Raw genomic sequence first — 21981 nt, forward strand, 5'->3', positions numbered from 1 at the left:
CGGATTTCCTCGAAGACATCATGCACTGGTTACAAAACCAAGCATTTCACACCGTCGTCACAACTAGCGTTCTCGTACGCTCCTAAAAGTGGATTACAAACTTTTCGCCCATATCGTTCACACACATCTCTAGGCCACAGTCAGACACACGATCCATCCTGGCCAAACATGTTGTCACAGCGCTGTCGGCGACCTGCCGCTTCCGAGACGCCCTTTCTGTCGTCGACCTTGATCACGCCTTTAATCGTATCGACTACGGTTTTCTTTGCGCCGTGCTTCATTGCATAGGCCTCTCGCAGGGGTCATCATGGGTGATCCCACGTTTAGTCCACGGGGCACTTTCCTGGGTTATGGTCAACGGCCACCAGCCCGAATACATCACTCGTGAACGGCCGGGGCGACACGTATGTCCTTCGTCAGGAGACTTGGTCGCGGTGGCCCTCGAAGCCGTGCTACACTGCCTTCGCCAGTGACTGAAGACATCTGCATCGAGACGTGACCTTCCGATATAGTATCTTTGCTACCGACGTGGTGCTCTTGGCGCCGTCGGGCGACGAAACCCAACCGACGCTTCAGTGATTTTGCCACAACGACGCGGTATCAGGCAGCGTCATCAACATGCGCAAGACGACTTACATGACTGTCGAAAGAGGCGATCCCCTTTCAGAAGGTTCCCACACTGAACACATTTGCATTGCAGTTCTCTAGTACAGTTCGCCGAAATGCGACGGCTGCTACAATGGATCCTTGCATTGCTCTGTGACAGCAAATTCCACCGCATGGCTATGATTCTCCGGACGCGTTACGTCGGCACTTACCTAGCTTCCAAACTTAATTATTTTTCACACATTCTTCCCTTAATGGTCACCATGGCCCCTAGTTTCCAGATGGTGTGTGGACATTTTATGAGCGCAGTGCGATAAGTGGCAATGGCTCCAAATAATGAAAAGTGTAAAGTCATGCACATGAGTAATAAAACGAATCCTCTAAATTTCGGCTAAAATCACGCAAATATAAAGGCTGTGAGTTCAACTAAATACTTTTCATGCATATAGACTGACATGGCGAGTGAAAATTTGTACCAAGGCCGGGAATCGAACCCAGGTCTCCAGCTAACCAGGCAGGTGCTTTAGCCACTAAGCCACCTTGGCATAGCAGTTCGCACAACAGCCTCCGCCACACACCGTCAGGTGGCTTGCGGAGTATGGATGTAGATGTAGATGTAGATGTAGCATGAATTACCTTCAGATGCCTCCCTCCTCGTTCCAAATTCCCGCTGCCGCCCCAGTCAACTTTAAATTCCCCCTTGACTCGTCGCTTCAGATTGTATATAGAAAATCATAACTGTATGAGACCAGTAAAGTCTCTGAAATTATGAACAACTAAATATTGCCAACTGTCGCTAATTTGTTGAAAGACAGGGATAGCTACTACCAAGAAATTTGCTAACATATACTAAAGTTTTTATGAATTTTTTGAACTCTTAAGGTTTTCGTGTATTGACGTCATATATCATAGAGCTGAAATTGCCCTTAGTGGAACAATAAATAATTCAGTCCTTTTTGCGATTGTGTTGTTATTTAACCAATTCTGTATGACTCCGCATCTAAAATAAAGAAATAATCACCTGGAAGAGTCCTTTACCCATCAGCAACAACAGTGGATTTCAAAAGGATAATGATGAGGCGGAGGAGCAAGATGGCGATGGAAAGATGTTGCACTGGAGGGCAAGATAGCAAACATCATCAATAGAATACAGTACCCCGAGTCACCCGCTGCTGAGCACAGGAAATGAGAACAACAAAACAGCGGGATGCAGATACCGAAGTGATGTTTCGAGTAACAAAGTAAGATGTTTGTGAGTGAATATAGTTCTTACAGTTGTGTTAAATAGACAACATGTCACGCTGGCACTGTACAACTTCGTTAATTAATGGCTACTGCCCCAAGATCTGTGGCGCAGGTAACTGTGAAGTTAGAAAGTGGCAGGAGGTTATGTGGACGTAAATCTGTAATGATGTTTAAATATGTTCACTAATAAATTTCAACAAGTCCTAGCCCATACACAAGATGACACAAGTAAAGTTTTCAGCACTCAAGTTGCCAAAATACAAAATTAATATCTAACACGATTGGACAGACGATAAAATAAAATGCCCCTTTGAGTTTCACAAACTTTACAATACGCAGAGCAAGAAATATCATACTAAAAATAATAACACAGCAGTAAAAGGAAAGAAAAGAATACACACATTCTTAACCCAGAACAGTCTGAAATATACCGAACCAAATGCGGACACCATAACACTAAGAGAGCAATTGGCAAAGTAGCAAATATCAGCAGTAGAATACAGTACCCTAAGTCATCCGCTGCTGAGCACAGGAAATGAGAACAACAAAACAGTGAATACCAGCAATAAGAACAGATTAAAATTTTGCTGAAGACAATTACAACAATAACAGGAAAATACAAATTTCGAACTTTAATACACGAGGGCTACGGCGGCTTCGCTGTAGTTCAAAATTGTAATCTCTTGGTAATTCAAGTTGGCCATCCCAGACACTCTCCTTTGCACTACCAGCTGCTCTGATCATAACCGAAACAGTTTTTCTGTAACTGTTGTAACTGAAACACACCACAGTTAACAACATTCCATTACTGGCGGCGCTGCGTTCCCTGGATCCTCTAAGCCTAGCATTGTCCCTTGCTCGAGAACAGAACGATGTTCTGTGTTTACAGTAAACCAACGCCAGTCCCCACTGCGAGTCCACCAGGCTGCACTGCTGCTTTGCTTCACGACTTCCTGCTTCACCAGATCCATCTAGCTGCTCTCTCAGGAAGATGCCAGCTCTATCGCTTTCTAGCTGGCCATCTCGATACTCTCAGAGGCTCGCTTCTCATGACGACTGTGGAGACCCCATCCTGCATACACGGGATCGCTATCACAGACAACTCACTGGTTCAGCCACCTCGGGACATAAAAAAGCTCGACCAGCACGCCGTGCATGGTCAAGCGCTGACCACGAAGATTCATCCCGTCGCTGTCCACCACCCCTGGCGCTGGCGCCAGGTTCATGTAGCTAGTTCAGCCTCGTACACCGGATTTGGTTTGACACCACGCCCCTCCACGCCTCGCCGTTGTGCAGTGAGTGGCTGTTTTACTGTTGCGGTGTGCTCTCCCGTAGCAGACGCCAACACGCATGTCGCCCGTCCAAGAACTGTCTTTTGGATTCCGGCTTGTAGTAGTGACACCTCGTGATGATACTGTTAAGAAAATTGCCACTTTCGGTATCATATTCTCCAGCAGCTTTCCAAAAACTTTTGTAACCAATGTCAGGTGGGGAATTAGGGTGCGGACGTCCAGGGATGTCAATAAGAAAAACAAGGGGTTCCAGAGGTACAAACGTTTTGTATTCTTAAATACGGAATACAATGGGAGCGGCATAGTGTATTTGAGCAAACCACAAGTCAAACAGTGCGGCTACAACGGCCAATCGGTGACGCTACAGAGTTTGAAAAATTATCATGATAGAGGAGGGAAGCAGAAGTCTTGCTGCCTCGAATGCCGAGATCAGAGAGAGCGACCCCATATGGAACCACACTCTGGTCGCATCCCTGCGGCCCGCACATGATTTTATTTCCACACATTCCATTGGTTGGTCAGACGCCGCGCCGGAAATCTTGTCGGCCAGAAGTCCTTTTCCTGAATAAACTGCTTTTTCTGCTAGGTGGATAGCACGCGTCGGCTCGTAGGGCACGAGAGTTAACACAGGAGTGACAGGTGTGGATATTTCACTAGACTGGTAATTGCTGGTACATTTCCATTTCATGACTTTTTTGGTCTTGTGCAAGCATCCGGCGGACGCATCTCGCATATAATTTACGATAAACAAGGTTGCGTAACATCTTATGTAAGACGTTTCATCCGACATTCCGCTGAGCACGCAATTCTTTGGTCGTCATCTGCGGATAATCACGAATATTTTGATCGACACGCTGTACATTACGGGCGATGGCAGTTGATCTGAGTCGACAGGGGTGTGATGCGTTGGATGGGCCCAGGAGTGGGTGCCATAGAACAAGTGGGAGCTGAGACATAGAGCACACGTAATTAGAAGTACGCATAATATATACGTATCTCTGGTTTATTTGGGCTCAGCAAGTCCAAATACAGGCCAAACAATTCCTTGAGTCAGGTAAATTCGTCATATACAGTAACTACGGAGGCTAACTAGTAAGGCTTCAAATGCACCGAGAGAACTCCACGAACATACAGGGTTGGCGTTAGTGCGGCGAGTTTTTACGTCGGCTCCGTGGTGGTGCTGGCTGCCCCTGCTGCAGAAGGCGTGCCGCGGGGCCAGCCGTGGATTGGTTGGCCAGTCACATGAGGTACTGCCAATTTCTCGACGTGGAATGCCCGGTGTGGTATCGATAACGTGTGACACCATATGACGAGTTGCGCACATCTTCTTCATTACAACCGGAACACAGTACCCACCGCCTCACATTATTCGCCTCTTACTGTACCGTCTCCATAGGCCTGTAGCGAGAGACGATATACACTCCTGGAAATTGAAATAAGAACACCGTGAATTCATTGTCCCAGGAAGGGGAAACTTTATAGACACATTCCTGGGGTCAGATACATCACATGATCACACTGACAGAACCACAGGCACATACACACAGGCAACAGAGCATGCACAATGTCGGCACTAGTACAGTGTATATCCACCTTTTGCAGCAATGCAGGCTGCTATTCTCCCATGGAGACGATCGTAGAGATGCTGGATGTAGTCCTGTGGAACGGCTTGCCATGCCATTTCCACCTGGCGCCTCAGTTGGACCAGCGTTCGTGCTGGACGTGCAGACCGCGTGAGACGACGCTTCATCCAGTCCCAAACATGCTCAATGGGGGACAGATCCGGAGATCTTGCTGGCCAGGGTAGTTGACTTACACCTTCTAGAGTACGTTGGGTGGCACGGGATACATGCGGACGTGCATTGTCCTGTTGGAACAGCACGTTCCCTTGCCGGTCTAGGAATGGTAGAACGATGGGTTCGATGACGGTTTGGATGTACCGTGCACTATTCAGTGTCCCCTCGACGATCACCAGTGGTGTACGGCCAGTGTAGGAGATCGCTCCCCACACCATGATGCCGGGTGTTGGCCCTGTGTGCCTCGGTCGTATGCAGTCCTGATTGTGGCGCTCACCTGCACGGCGCCAAACACGCATACGACCATCATTGGCACCAAGGCAGAAGCGACTCTCATCGCTGAAGACGACACGTCTCCATTCGTCCCTCCATTCACGCCTGTCGCGACACCACTGGAGGCGGGCTGCACGATGTTGGGGCGTGAGCGGAAGACGGCCTAACGGTGTGCGGGACCGTAGCCCAGCTTCATGGAGACGGTTGCGAATGGTCCTCGCCGATACCCCAGGAGCAACAGTGTCCCTAATTTGCTGGGAAGTGGCGGTGCGGTCCCCTACGGCACTGCGTAGGATCCTACGGTCTTGGCGTGCATCCGTGCGTCGCTGCGGTCCGGTCCCAGGTCGACGGGCACGTGCACCTTCCGCCGACCACTGGCGACAACATCGATGTACTGTGGAGACCTCACGCCCCACGTGTTGAGCAATTCGGCGGTACGTCCACCCGGCCTCCCGCATGCCCATTATACGCCCTCGCTCAAAGTCCGTCAACTGCACATACGGTTCACGTCCACGCTGTCGCGGCATGCTACCAGTGTTAAAGACTGCGATGGAGCTCCGTATGCCACGGCAGACTGGCTGACACTGACGGCGGCGGTGCACAAATGCTGCGCAGCTAGCGCCATTCGACGGCCAACACCGCAGTTCCTGGTGTGTCCGCTGTGCCGTGCGTGTGATCATTGCTTGTACAGCCCTCTCGCAGTGTCCGGAGCAAGTATGGTGGGTCTGACACACCGGTGTCAATGTGTTCTTTTTTCCATTTCCAGGAGTGTATTTCTAAAACTAAACTCCGCCCGAATTGGCCATGAAGGCCCAACGGTACCGACCGGCCACCGTGTCATCCTCAGGCCACAGGCGTCATTGGATGCGGATATAGAGTGGCATGTGATCGGCATACCGCCCTCACGGCCGTATGTCAGTTTAAGAGATCGGAGCCGCTATTTCTCAGTCAAGTAGATCCTCAGTTTGCCTCACAACGGCTTAGTGCACCCCGCTTGCAACACAGTTCGGCAGAACGGATTGTCACCCTTAAGTGCTAGGCCAGCCTGACAACGGTGAACTTCGATGATCTGACGGAAACCGGTGTTACCATTGTGGCAAGGCCGTTGGCGTCGATGGATTTCATTGAGGCAATTTGTTCAGCAGTGAGGATCTGAATGACGCATATCTCTCTTATATACACCACGATGTCAGACGCCACTTGAGGACCGTTTTAACAAAACTCAACAAACGTCACTTACAAAATTTTAGAAGAGAAGTAATTTTTGTTGTACTCAATATCGTTGAGTCAAAAAATTTCAAACACATAGTACTGTTCATGTATGTCTATAAGGACTGATGAAGGAATAATTGTAGTTCATCACTAATCTCATATATTGAGAAAAAAAAGAGAAATTACAAATTTTTACAAAACTCAACATATCCATGATTTCAATTGTGTTTGTTCTTTAGCGTTATAAACACTTCCAAAAATTTAATTCAGGAACTCTTTTTTGCACAGAAAGTGATACTCTACAACTTTGATGCACGACACTAAATATTTAGAGTAGACGTTATTGAGTTACAGGCGTTGGAACATGAGTATAACTCACTTTTCCGCCAAATGGGTAAAATAATTTCCTAAAGCAACAGCCTACAGCTATCAAGTAGTTGAATTACCGATCTTTAACGATAGATCATCGCATAACTGCTGAACCGACTTCAACTGTTACGTATGTCATTCTATGCCAAATTTTAAACTCTTCTTTCTTTTGTTTTGGAAATTTTTTGTAGGATGTTTCATTTTCGAGTTAGAAACGACGTAAACTCATATAACTCCTATTTGGGATGCTTATGTTTATTGAAATTGTTTGACGCTTGTGTATATTTATTTGCCAGCACAAGTCTAATGTGTGTACACTAATCACAGTAAGAAATCATCAAATGGTTCAAATGGCTCTGAGCACTATGAGACTTAACTTCTGAGGTCATCAGTCCCCTAGAACTTAGAACTAGTTAAACCTAACTAACCTAAGGACATCACACACACCCATGCCCGAGGCAGGATTCGAACCTGCGATCGTAGCGGTGGCGCGGTTCCAAACTGAAGCGCCTAGAACCGCTCGGCCACTCCGTCCGGCAAGAAATCATCCTGTTCAACTTTAGTTTTATTAATATACAGGCTATCACTTAAACAAATAAGATCATTGAAACATAAACATCCTGTTTTGCATGTTGTTGCAATATGGTTACAGTCTACATTCAGATCATCATCTGGAGATGCAATCTTGCACTTCTCATTCTTGTGACGTTGACGACTCCTCCTTTATCTTGCACTTTTCACCCCCTAAACTATTTCAGAATATTCTAAATTTTCTGACATCTTAATAACGATGTTCCAACAAGAGCGCACTACAACACTTACTAATCTTGTAGTAAAACAGGGGCTAAACGTGGCAGAGAATGCAGTGGAACAATATGCAATCTTGTCCAACAAACGCTTAGCAAACAGTTGGTTTATCTAGTAAGATGTTGTGCGAATGCCTGACGGTAAACACATGCGAGTGTAAACGCTGCTAAAATTAACTTTTAAATTTGATGTTCTTTGTTTCAACCGAGCAGTATAAAAGAAGGAATAGTTCAGTTTTGTGGAACCTTGAAAAATGGAGATGTCGAGTTTTGCGAAAATTTGCTATATTCAGGAGCATTTTACAACGGCAAATATGCACTTTTGTTTATTTTCTTGTAGCCACTGTGTGAGACTCGTACTGAAGAACCAGAATCTGTTAAAAAAAGCATTTCGAAAAAAAAGTGCTTATTGAGTTTTGTTAAAACCGTCCTCAATTTGTAACGTCCTCCTTCTGCTGCAATCTGTAGCAGGGTAACGAATAGGAAAATAAAAAGTTAATACCACAACAACACAATCTGGCTCGGACACTCAAAGCCAACACACGAAATAGGCGGTTCTCGTTTCGGGATGACACTCGAAGTTGCGGCGTGGCAAGGTGAAACTTCAGGAAATTGGAGAGCTCGTGAGCAGAGACTGATGGAAGGGAGTGGACAGAGTCACTGTAATGACCAGAGTGGTCAAGTCGGTGGGAGTTATGGCTGTGTAAGAGAGTTAGTGATGTACAGTCTCTTGCGCGCGCACCCAGCAGCCGCCGCGAAGAACAGATAGGGTAGGCAGTTCGATCTGATGAAAGGGGGGGAGGGGGGGGGGATAGCTGGGAGGCGTCAGAATGCGTTGCGGTGGGCAGGTGTTGGCTCGCGGCGCTCATTACGGCGGTGTGACGTATCGCCGCCGGTAGCCGCCCCGTATCGAGATGCTGGCGGCGCCAACACTCCACTGGCCCAGGCCGAACCTGTTTGGCTGGGCAGGTGTGGCGCCGTACCGGCACTGCCCGCTTCACACGGCGCGGCTGCCGCTGTGTAAAGGTGCGGCCCTGGCTGACACGGACCCGGTGCTGTGACCTTTAAAAGCGTACGTCCACTAGCAAGTACGAGGGGCGTTCAATACGTAATTCAACACTTCTTTTTTCCGAAAACACTTTGGCTTAATTGGGGTTCCCAGTACACCATATTATTCTCCACTATTCTTGCCACAAAACCCTATTGTTAAGGTTATGTGCGTCAGTCCGTAAAAACGGAACCCTTATAGGAACACTTTTCTGTTCGTCTGTCTTCCTGACTGTTAAGAACCCTATTTCTCAGTAATCCGTAGACGTATCAAGTTGAAATTTAACGTACTGAGGTCTATCGTCCCTTGGTGGTGCAATACATTCAAGCTCGCAGGTCAATGTAATCAAAAGATATGGCCCAAATTTTGATACTCGCAATCTCACTCATCAAAACCAATAGAGTACTTACTATTGGCCTAGAATCATGAAATTCGGAAAGAAGCAAGGTTTCGCAGTACAAGTAAAGGAGAAAATCCGAAAACTTTAACCATACCTTACGAAATTAATATTTCTTTCCTAGTTTGATTTTCCGGTGTGAAACTCGAAATTAAAATAGTCAACAGTTCTGCAGTCAGGCGATTACTGCACGTAGATGTGGCGTTTCGCAGACTAGTCTGCGAATGTTTCCTTTACATACGACTGGAAACGCCACATCTACGTGCAGTAATCGCTCCCGGATATCGATGGAAAAATTTCCAAAGGTCTCATAAGAGCAACAAAGTCATTCCTCGCCTGATGCTTGACTTTTACCATTGGGATCCAGTCAGCCTGAATGCAGAACTGCTGGTTATTATAATAATGGTCACCTTCCTCGTGCATTATTTTACGACACATTTAAACACACATCAAAAAGTTTTGCCTCACCACAGTTCCCAGAACTGCTGAAGTTGGAGGTTGACTGTGGATATTCTATCAGAGACACAGGCCCCTTCACTGTTCAGAGATGTCACTAAAGCCACCCAAAGATGTAAACAACCGTGCATGACCAGCGCGTATTGGACGGAAGGGGTCCGACAGCCGATCAGTTCCAGTCGTTACACCAGGAAGGAGGTACACCGCTAGTGTTGTCTCTACTTCAACCATGCCTAGACGGTCAATAACGCGGTTCGATCGCGTCCGCGTTGTTACTTTGTGACAGGAAGGGCTGTCAACAAGGGAAGTGTCCGGGCGTCTCGGAGTGAACCGAAGCAAGGTTGTTCGGACATGGAGGAGATACAGAGAGACAGGAAGTCTCGATGACATGCCTCGCTCAGGCCACGCAAGGGCTACTACTGCAGTGGATGACCGCAACCTACGGATTATGGCTCGCAAAAACTCTGACAGCAACGCCACCGGGTGTTACAACTCAAATTGTGCGCAGTAAGCTGCATGATGCCCAACTTCACTCCCGACGTCCATCTTTGCAACCACGACACAATGAAACGCCTTACAGATGGACCGCTCAGGATTGGCATCACGTTGTGTTTGGAGCGGTCAGGCGGAACTCCTTAGACACACTGTCCAGCGAGTGCAGCAAGGTGGAGGTTCCCTGCTGTTTTTTAGGGTGGCATTATGTGGGCCCGATGTACGCAGTTAGTGGTCATGGAAGGCGCCGTAACGGCTGTACGATACGTGGATGCCATCCTCCGACCGACAGTGTAATCATATCGGCAGCATATTGGTGAGGCATTCGTCTTCAGGGAGGAAAATTCGCTCCCCCATCGTGCACATCTTGTGAATGACTTCCTTCAGGATAACTACGTCGCTCGACAAGAGTAGCCAGATTGTTCTCCAGACATGAACCATATCGATATTGCCAGGGATTGATTGAAAAGGGCATTTTGTGGATGACGTGACCCACCAACCACTCTGAGGGATGTACACTGAATCGCCGTTGAGGAGTGGGACAATCTGGACCAACAGTGCCTTGATGTACTTGTGGATAGTATGCCACGACGAATACAGGCATGCATCAATGCTACTGGATATTAGAGGTACCGGTGTGTACAGCAATCTGGACCACCGCCTCTGAAGGTCTCGCTGTATGGTGGTACAGCATGCAATGTGTGGTTTTCATGAGCAATGAAAAGCTCGGAAATGATGTTTATCTCGATCTCTATTCCAATTTTCTTGTGCAGGTTCCGGAACTCTCCGAACAGAGATGATGCAGTACTTTTTTTAATGTGTGTATTATTGAATTTAAACATTCTCGAAAGTCTTGGAATCCCTCGGACCGATATTTTGCTACTACAAGTGTCGATAACAGGCAAAAATGGTCGAGTTCTCGTTTTCCGAAATGGATGAACTACCTATACATATAATTAAGTTTGTACGGAACCCTCTGTGCGCTAATTCTACTCGCATCTGGTCAATTTTTCAACATAATCTCCGTTCAATGCGACTGCCTAGCGCCACCTTACTGTGAGGACCTGTATGCCCGCGTGGCGCCACTCTACTGGTCGACGTCGGAGCCAACGTCTCGTTGCATCAATAACCTCCTCACCGTCTATGTACTGCTTCCCGCAGAGTACGTCCTTTATTGGAGAAAACAGATGCAAGACAAAAGGTGCAAGATTCTGGCTGTAGGGTTGGTTGGGAAGAACAGTCCAATGAAATTTTGTGAGCTCGCCCAGCGACTTGCCGTGCTTTTGTTCGCTGCCAGGTCTCCGTAGACATTCTACAAGAGCCTGTGAATATCTTCGATGCATTGCTTATCAGGCAAAAAAAAAAAATTCCATGACAGCTCTTTGCTTGGAATGCACCTCCGTTACAGACACCATTTTGAAGGCTACGTTTAGCGCCACCAATTATTGGAATTTCTTGGAACTATGGTGGCTGAAACGAGAATAAATCACAATGTGCTACAAGAAATTCCACATTATTTTAACCGAAACTGTCCGAGAAAAAGAATGTGTTCCATTACTTATTGAATACCCCTTCCGTGTATTTGTTGACGTGTCTGCATTAGAACGAAACTTGGACAAGTTTACTTCTGTAAGTTGCTTGGGCACGTTAATTTCAGAAATTCATATATCTACGCCTACGCCTTCACACCTACACCGCAAGAAACCTTACGGTGTTTCACGCCGGGCACCATGTACCACTGTCAGTCCTTCTCTTCCCTGTTGCATTCGCAAACGAGCGAGAGGGAAAATAACTATCTACACTACTGGCCATTAAAGTTGCTACACCAAGAAGAAATGCAGATGATAAACTGGTATTCATTGGACAAATATATTATACTAGAACTAACATGTGATTAGTCGACATAAAAGCTTTCTGGGTTTGGTACCGCGCCATAATGTAAAAACTACTGCTGCTATAGAAAAGCCAACGTTTCGGCCACGACCCAGAAGAAGGCCGCTGCAATCGTGGCCGAAACGTTGGCTTTTCTATAGCAGCAGTAGTTTTTACATTATGACGCGGTACCAAACCCAGAAAACTTTTATGTCGACTGACTCTGGCCGCGGAAGCCTACGCAATTATAATAACATGTGATAACATTTTCACGCAATTTGGGTGCATAGATTCTACCATTAACCAAAATTACTTCCTTTCTGCCTTATTCCAGCCATTCTTAGCTACACAATTAGTTTAGTATGCATGCTATACCACAGTTGCATACCTTCGAATACATTTCGGGAGAAACAGCGATCGATTTTCACAATTGTACTTATAAAAACAGTCCAGATCGCACAAATCACGTTTATCGGTGCCAGGTTTCAGTTCAAGTCCCAGAGCATTTGACAGCCTCTGGAGGCTTCTACAGTGCCTGATCCGTAGATCTGTCTCCACACATCAACCGTGGAGTACAGTCTGAAGACGGAACGCCTTTGGACTGAAACCGGTCACCAATAAAAGTGATTTGTGCTATCTAGACTGATTTTCTGAATGCATTATATCATACTTATCAGCGGAAACTGGCACAGGTGACTGTATACGGTAATAGAAGCAAAAAGTTCCCGCGAACATAGGTCAGCAAACGAGCAGTTCGTGAGATAACTGTGAACGTATGGTTATGAACCACCACTGATCTAAGTATGAGATTGTGTCCCAGTCAGTACGGGTGAATGCCTCACTGTCATTGGTCGAAACTGTACACACACACTGACTGTAAACTTCTGTTCGCAGGGACATCGGAAGTTTATCCCCGAAAACCCTTTTCAGTTTACCAGAAAAGTTATTGGCTAATTTTACTGTTCTTTTTATATCTTTTACATGCCATTCAGTGTTCAACTGCGCAACGTACAGGAATTAGCCAACTAATTCTCACTTCAGTAACAGTTTCTTCGATTTTCTTTTCAGTTCCCGGGTTCGATTCCCGGCGGGGTCAGGGATTTTCTCTGCCTCGTGATGACTGGGTGTTGTGTGCTGTCCTTAGGTTAGTTAGGTTTAAGTAGTTCTAAGTTCTAGGGGACTGATGACCATAGCTGTTAAGTCCCATAGTGCTCAGAGCCATTTTCTTTTCAACCGAAAAAATATAGTACTATTACTGCTGGAACTATCACAGAATCCAATGACTAATCAGCAGAGAGTATCTGGGCTAAGTCTGAGAGACAGAATGTGAAATGATCGACGCGTGGACGCGTAAGGCACAAGGCATCCAAAGAAAACCACGGTTATGCCTTCGTCAAAGTTTGCAAAAAGATGTTAAGCACACAAATGATTCACGAACGCTGAATGCGTGCACATTCACCACAAATTTCATTAGAGAATGATTTAAATAAGATCAAGTGCCACAATTCGCGGAAATACTTGATGGTGGTCAATTTCAAAAAATTCAAATGATTTGCCTAAACAAGTATATTCTGTATAACCTATTGATTGAATAATACAGTACATTTTTACCCCGTACTCTCACACGTGGCTGAAACCATGAATCCCACAATGAAAGGTATCTATTTACTAGGGAAAATTTAATAATATTTAAAAATGCATTTCATACAGTACTCACACACTGAAGGTGCGTATATTTATTATGAGTTACCAAAGAATGGGTTTAGATCCCTCTATCAACCACGTGCCAGTGTGGCTGTACAAAGCTGCTGACAATTTCCAAACTCATGAAATAACTGAAAATCTAACTCACGGTTCTTGAAATTCCGTTCAATAAATTTGATATGCATATTTAGAATGAATCCACTACCATACCGGTCCGGGAAACCAAGCCTCTTTTGTTCTACCTCAGTCGTGGAGCCTACCTTATTCATGCACACGGTACTCTTACCAAAACTCAAAAAATGTAATTAAAGCTTCACACGAAATTTATTCCCACCCTAACTAATATGATTACCCCTGATTCCAAAATAAATAATGAAGCGACCGAAAATTTGCACCTTAAATATGTCAAATTCCACCATCCGTGGGCTACCCACAGGCGAGTATGTACCCATCAAGCCTTGGCAGAACAGTAACCTTTTCAGCATCCAGCCTAATCTTCGAGGGTCATCGGAGCTGAATTTGATGCAGGACTCAGCACTGAAAATTCTACTCCAGTCAATGAGATTCCAGACCGAAGACATGTCTGGCGACGTCTCGGACAGCGGTGGGTTATCAACCTAATTGTCGCTTGCTATACGACCCGAAACCAGGAATGATGATCTGGAGTGACGTTTCTTTTCATAGCAAAACCCCTTTGGCTGCCATTTGTGGCACCCATACAGCACATCAGTACGAGACACTCGTTTCGTTGCCCTTCATGACAAGGCATCATGAGCCTACTTTTTAGCAAGATAATGCCCGCACACGGCGAGAGTTTCTGCTGCATCTAATCGTGCTTGCCAGATTCTACCTGTGCCATCAACATCACAGGGTCTCTCCCCAGTAGGGAAAGTTTGGAGCACTATGGGAAGTGCCCATCCATCCAGCTCGGGATTCTGACGACCCAATGCGTCAGTTGGACAGAATTTGGCGCGACGCCCCTCAGAAAGTCACCCAACAGCTTTATCAATCAGAGTGAGGCCGAATAATCGCTTTTTTCCCATCAGTCTACTGACTGGTTTGATGCGGCCCGCCACGAATTCCTTTCCTGTGCTAACCTCTTCATCTCAGAGTAGCACTTGCAACCTACGTCCTCAATTGTTTGCTTGACGTATTCCAATCTCTGTCTTCCTCTACAGTTTTTCCCCTCTACAGCTCCCTCTAGTACCATGGAAGTCATTCTCCCTCATGTCTTAGCAGATGCCCAATCATCCTGTCCCTTCTCCTTATCAGTGTTTTCCACATATTCCTTTCCTCTCCGATTCTGCGTAGAACCTCCTCATTCCTTACCTTATCAGTCCACCTAATTTTCAACATTCGTCTATAGCACCACATCTCAAATGCTTCAATTCTCTTCTGCTCCGGTTTTCCCACAGTCCATGTTTCACTACCATACAATGCTGTACTGCAGACGTACATCCTCAGAAATTTCTTCCTCAAATTAAGGCCGGTATTTGATATTAGTAGACTTCTCTTGGCCAGAAATGCCTTTTTTGCCATAGCGAGTCCGCTTTTGATGTCCTCCTTGCTCCGTCCGTCATTGGTTATTTTACTGCCTAGGTAGCAGAATTCCTTAACTTCATTGACTTCGTGACCATCAATCCTGATTTAAGTTTCTCGCTGTTCTCATATCTACTACTTCTCATTACCTTCGTCTTTCTCCTATTTACTCTCAAACCATACTGTGTACTCATTAGACTGTTCATTCCGTTCAGCAGATCATTTAATTCTTCTTCACTTTCACTCAGGATAGCAATTTCATCAGCGAATCGTATCATTGATATACTTTCACCTTGTATTTTTATTCCACTCCTGAACCTTTCTTTTATTTCCATCATTGCTTCCTCGATGTACAGATTGAAGAGTAGGGGCGAAAGGCTACAGCCTTGTCTTACACCCTTCTTAATACGAGCACTTCGTTCTTGATCGTCCACTCTAATTATTCCCTCTTGGTTGTTGTACATATTGTATATGACCCGTCTCTCCCTATAGCTTACCCTTACTTTTTTCAGAATCTCGAGCAGCTTGCACCATTTTATATTGTCGAACGCTTTTTCCAGGTCGACAAATCCTATGAAAGTGTCTTGATTTTTCTTTAGCCTTGCTTCCATTATTAGCCGTAACGTCAGAATTGCCTGTCTCGTCCCTTTACTTTTCCTAAAGCCAAACTGATCGTCACCTAGCGCATTCTCAATTTTCTTTTCCATTCTTCTGTATATTATTCTTGTAAGCAGCTTCGATACATGAGCTGTTAAGCTGATTGTGCGATAATTCTCGCACTTGTCAGCTCTTGCCGTCTTCGGAATTGTGTGGATGATGCTTTTCCGAAAGTCAGATGGTATATCGCCAGACTCATATATTCTACACACCAACGTGAATAGTCGTTTTGTTGCCACTTCCCCCAATGATTTTAGAAATTCTGATGGAATGTTATCTATCCCTTCTGCCTTATTTGACCGTAAGTCCTCTAAAGCTCTTTTAAATTCCGATTCTAATACTGGATCCCCTATCTCTTCTAAATAGACTCCTGTTTCTTCTTCTATCACATCAGACAAATCTTCACCCTCATAGAGGCTTTCAATGTATTCTTTCCACCTATCTGCTCTCTCCTCTGCATTTAACAGTGGAATTCCCGTTGCACTCTTAATGTTACCACCGTTGCTTTTAATGTCACCAAAGGTTGTTTTGACTTTCCTATATGCTGAGTCTGTCCTTCCGACAATCATATCTTTTTCGATGTCTTCACATTTTTCCTGCAGCCGTTTCGTCTTAGCTTCCCTGCACTTCCTATTTCTTTCATTCCTCAGCGACTTGTATTTCTGTATTCCTGATTTTCCCGGAACATGTTTGTACTTCCTCCTTTCATCAATCAACTGATGTATTTCTTCTGTTACCCATGGTTTCTTCGCAGCTACCTTCTTTGTACCTATGTTTTCCTTCCCAACTTCTGTGATGGCCCTTTTTAGAGATGTCCATTCCTCTTCCACTATACTGCCTACTGCGCTATTCCTTATTGCTGTATCTATAGCGTTACAGAACTTCAAACGTATCTCGTCACTCCTTAGTACTTCCGTATCCCACTTCTTTGCGTATTGATTCTTCCTGACTAATGTCTTGAACTTCAGCCTACTCTTTATCACTACTATATTGTGATCTGAGTCTATATCTGCTCCTGGGTACGCCTTACAATCCAGTATCTGATTTCGGAATCTCTGTCTGACCATGATGTAATCTAATTGAAATCTCCCCGTATCTCCCGGCCTTTTCCAAGTATACCTCCTCCTCTTGTGATTCTTGAACAGGGTATTCGCTATTACTAGCTGAAACTTGTTACAGAACTCAATTAGTCTTTCTCCTCTTTCATTCCTTGTCCCAAGCCCATATTCTCATGTAACCTTTTCTTCTACTCCTTGCCCTACAGCTGTATTCTAGTCGCCCATGACTGTTAGATTTTCGTCCCCCTTTACATACTGCATTAACCTTTCAATATCCTCATATACTTTCTCTATCTGTTCATCTTCAGCTTGCGACGTCGGCATGTATACCTGAATTATCGCTGTCGGTGTTGGTCTGCTGTCGATTCTGATTAGAACAACCTGGTCGCTGAACTGTTCCCAGTAACACGCACTCTGCCCTACCTTCCTATTCATAACGAATCCTACACCTGTTATACCATTTTCTGCTGTTGTTGATATTACCCGATACTCATCTGACCAGAAATCCTTGTCTTCCTTCCACTTCACTTCACTGACCCCTACTATATCTAGATTGAGCCTTTGCATTTCCCTTTTCAGATTTTCTAGTTTTCCTACCACATTCAAGCTTCTGACATTCCACTCCCCGACTCGTAGAGCGTTATCCTTTCGTTGATTATTCAATCTTTTTCTCATGGTAACCTCCCCCTTGGCAGTCCCCTCCCAGAGATCCGAATCGGGGACTATTCCGGAATCTTTTGCCAATGGAGAGATCATCATGACACTTCTTCAATTGCAGGCCATATGTCCTGTGGATACACGTTACGTGTCTTTAATGCAGTGGTTTCCATTGCCTTCTGCATCCTCATGTCTTTGATCATTGCTGATTCTTCCGCCTTTAGGGGCAATTTCCCACCCCTAGGACAAGAGAGTGCCCTGAATCTCTATCCGCTCCTCCGCCCTCTTTGATAAGGCCGTTGGCAGAATGAGGCTGACTTCTTATGCCGGAAGTCTTCGGCCGCCAACGCGGATTATTTATCAAAGTTTTAGACAGTGGCGGGGATCGAACCCGGGACCGAAGACACTACCCCTAGACCACAGGTGCTAATAGCTTTTATAAGAACCAGAGATGGATCAACGCTTTACTGACTTCTTTAGTTTGTGAAAATCTTTCTCTTGAAGAAATGATCAATTTTTTTTCTGTAATTGTAATCATTTGTATGTATGCACATGAACATCACATCTATCGATCTACGTCCCCTTGGACAATTCCTTTGTGGTGCGTCGTTCTTTTTTTTCTGTGTTTCAGTTTATGATTTTAAACCTTTTGTATAAATCTACTAACCCGTCACCGGATGCTGAAAATCCGCAATCTAAACATACAGTGGGTCGTCAGAAGCGTCCGATCCCACGCGTCGGCTTTGACCCGTGACGTAAGGGTGACGTCGTGTGTGACGTCATGACGGCGCGGAGTTTGGTTTGAGTGTGGCTGTCTCCAGTTCTGTTTTATCTTATTTTATTTACTTTTCTGATCTGTTCGTTCTATCTCGTGAGATTTTTTTTTAATTTAAAAACACTTATTACTTATTTTAATTATCTGTTTCCTCCAATTTCTGTTTTAGTTTATTATATTTATCGTTCTGATCTGTTCGTTCTATCCCGTGAGATTTTTTTTTTTTAAAGACAAAAAACATTAATCAGCTACTGAAGCATCTTTATCTTCTATGGGTTGCAGGGGTTACGACATCTGGGGAGGTGGGTGGGTATTCATACATGGCTGTCTTCACTTACACGTTGTAGCTACGCAAGGCGCCTAAATTTGTTTATATTTAGTTTGCCCCCCCACCCAAAACACCCCATTTCCCGCGCTTGTCCCGTTAGTGTCATTAGGCTTCTTGCGGAAAGTGTGTGTGTTTGTTTTTGTTTCCGCCATATTTGTGACGTCATGGGTCAAAGCAGACGGGTGGGATCGGACGCTTCCGTATTTCCCATACAGTAGTAAAACTGGGGTTCTTAAGATATGTTGCTATACGTTCAACCAAATTTCAAGCAGGTATGTGCAGTCGCAGGAACAGTTAGGTGTGGCCATGGCTTAAACCCACGGACTGAGATCCTTTAGTCTGCTAGGCCCATTATTCTCCCAGCCGGATAGGAATAGATCCCAGCAACGAGCTCGAGTCGGTAGGACGTTGGCTGTCCTAGACACTCTGTATTAGCCTTCTATGGACTGACGAGTTTAGCGACACATCTGAACACTATTAAGCCTCGTCAGAATGACCCCTACTGGAGTCCCAGCTTCTAACTCTCTGAGCCTGGAATAAAACACATCACATCGTGCGTCGAGAACGTGCCAATGGGTAACCTCTTGTCAACATTGTCATTTTCATATCAGTCATTTGTTACAGAGGATAGTAGATATTGACTCACCACGCTGTCTGCAGTGCACGTTCGTTAACAGCCCATCCGTACCGGTTTCCCACATAATAATCGATAGTATTAATATTATTACCTAGTGGGTAATAACAGCATTTTGAGGTGTACGTCTGCATTGAATATTGAGATATACGTTGGTGGGTCCCTTCAGTGACATTAACATGTCGTTAAGTGCTTCTCCCCCTCCCTCCAGTTCCTAGTAGTCATCTTTTGATATAAGAGTATACACATCCCCTTGAGCGACAGTAATCTTTCTGTTCAGTTTCGAGGAAGATTATGTTGTTTCATGAAGATATTTTTCGTGGAGGATGTTATCTTAGAGCAGTTATATACCTGCAACCGTTTGCTTCTTGTGTCTGATGGAAGTTAGACAGCTGTACACCATACAAGAAAGAAGCGTTATGTAGGGTGCCCCAGAACGAATAGTCAATATTCAGGAATATGACAGGAGCGATCAGTCGAAGCAAAAAAATTCTAGTAAGGACGAGCTCTAGAGTCTATACCTTAAGAGCTACGAGTACTGTTTCATCTCCACACTGGGAAACAAATCTCTTCTACTCCAGTCTCTTAGATATCCATATTTTGGAGGAGGTAGTATGATTCAAACCAAGAAAAAAATAGTCTGATAAATATGGACTCTGAAAGGCGTATCTTAAGAGCTATGAGCACTTTTTTCAGTAGAAGAGACGTGTTTCTAGTAGCAAATTCCAATGCTCACAGCTATTAAGGTACGCACTTTAGAGCCCATGTTTACTGCATTTTTTTCTTATTTTAGTCAATACTACCACCTCTCAAAATATGAAAAGCCAAGAGCTTCCAGTAGAAGAGATTTGTTCACAGTATCGAACACAAACATATGCTTATAGCTGTTAAGGCGTTCGGTCTAAAGGCCACGTTTACTGTACTTGTTGGGTTCTAATGATTGTTCCTGCCATATCCTAGAAAACTTACCATTCCTGCTGGGAAATCTAGTATATTTTTTCGACACCGATCCCCATGCTTTGAAATCAAACTTTACTCCTGAAAAACGAATTCTTAATATAAAAACCACCTTCTGTATTCTTTAATTGTATGAATCATCTCCCTCATTTTTCTGTTTTAGTAAAAAAATGGTTCAAATGGCTCTGAGCACTATGGGACTTAACATCTGAGGTCATAAGTCCCCTAGAACTAAACCTAACTAACCTAAGGACATCACACATATCCATGCCCGAGGCAGAATTCGAAACTGCAACCGTAGCAGTCGCTTGGTTCTGGACTGAAGCGCCTAGAACCTCTCGGCCACCGCGGCCGGCTAGTAAAATGTGCAGATGAATCTTCAGTAGTTGCTTGACAACATCGCCTTTTTACTGGTGCAAAGAAAACGTAATCTGGTGATGTCATTTGAAAGAAAAATAAATATTTGAAAAATAGGAAAGGAAAGTGCAGGTATAGGCAGGTAAAGGTGGATAACCTAATATGTCTGAGCAGTATTTCTTTATAGACCATTGTAGACGTTCTAGTGAAATCAACCACACAGGTTGCATACATGTAGGGGCTCGTTGGGTGGATCTCTCAGCCACACGTCTTTCTTGGAAATAGGCCAATAAGAGAGCTTCTAAGCCAACACACACACACACACACACACACACACACACACACACACATACACACACACACACACACATACATACGTTTTACTCTCCAAATCAGAGCCGGCCATCTTGTTCTCTGCACCCCCACGTGGCATCCAAAGGCGACTGTATTCCGATCTATGCTCCCCACTTGCAGCAAGGCGCAAAAGGCGCAATAGGACCTCAGATTAAGCATCAAAATGTTATTTCTACATCTAAATTGTCTTTTTTGTTTGTAGAAAGCTGCTCTTAGTTCGACTATAGCCATTACACTATCTCCCAGAGCTCAATGATCAGAGCACAAGGTGTATGGTGATTGGAGCCTTCCTATCAGGCAGCGGAGACCAAGGCACATTTACGTAGATTTCTTTTCGGAATTTTTTACATGTTATTGGTTAGATTTGTCTTTAAAATTGTTTAGTCTTATGACATTGTTATTTAAGTGTAACTTCGTGTATATAATTCTAACTCAACATTACTTTTGTGAGTGCAAAATAATTTTTATGTAGTCTCACGTCGAGTGCATAAATGTACCCTGGGTTGGGGCAAGTTTACACACCTATGAGGGCACCATTACACATATCATGGGCCACAATAATGAGTAAACAAGATAAAGTACTAAAATTTTCAAAATATGTTTTATTGACAGTAAGTAAAATTACATCACTGCATCAGTTAACACGGTAAAACACAAAAACTTTATTGGCAGTAAACAATTTTTTGGCGAACTTCTACCTGTTAGCGTAACATGGCCTACACAGAAGTCTGAATGTTAATTAAAGACCTATTTATCATCAGTATCCAAGTTGCAGTTTACGCGCAAAAAATAATGATTTCTGTGGCACAATTGTCGTGGGCCGATCTTTTATGAACAAGGTGCTGGAACCACCCTTGATTTCTTTTTGATTGGTTCTATCGTTTCTATTAGTTCATGCAAAGACAGTTTTCATCATTCTCCTCAGGCTGCTGCAGCTTGTAAGAAAAAGGAAGAAGTACTGGGTGGAACATTTGTTGTGACAGGAATGCTTGATAACAGACGATTTGTAAGTAGAAGTTTTGAGAGGAGATTTAGAGAAGGAGGTGATACAATGTGATAGACAACAAGAAGGGAAGCGGAAATTACGCGGATCTAAA

At 44.6% G+C, this 21981-nt stretch overlaps 1 non-coding gene across 1 annotated transcript; it reads right to left on the reverse strand.

The window, feature by feature from the left end:
* Positions 1 to 1079: 1079 nt before the first annotated feature.
* Positions 1080 to 1151, reverse strand: Trnat-ggu (transfer RNA threonine (anticodon GGU)). Its single transcript has one exon. It is a non-coding gene; the product is annotated as a tRNA-Thr (tRNA).
* Positions 1152 to 21981: the final 20830 nt, after the last annotated feature.

The sequence above is a fragment of the Schistocerca serialis genome, chromosome 4, assembly GCF_023864345.2.
Source record: "Schistocerca serialis cubense isolate TAMUIC-IGC-003099 chromosome 4, iqSchSeri2.2, whole genome shotgun sequence".
Taxonomy (NCBI): Eukaryota; Metazoa; Arthropoda; class Insecta; order Orthoptera; family Acrididae; genus Schistocerca; species Schistocerca serialis.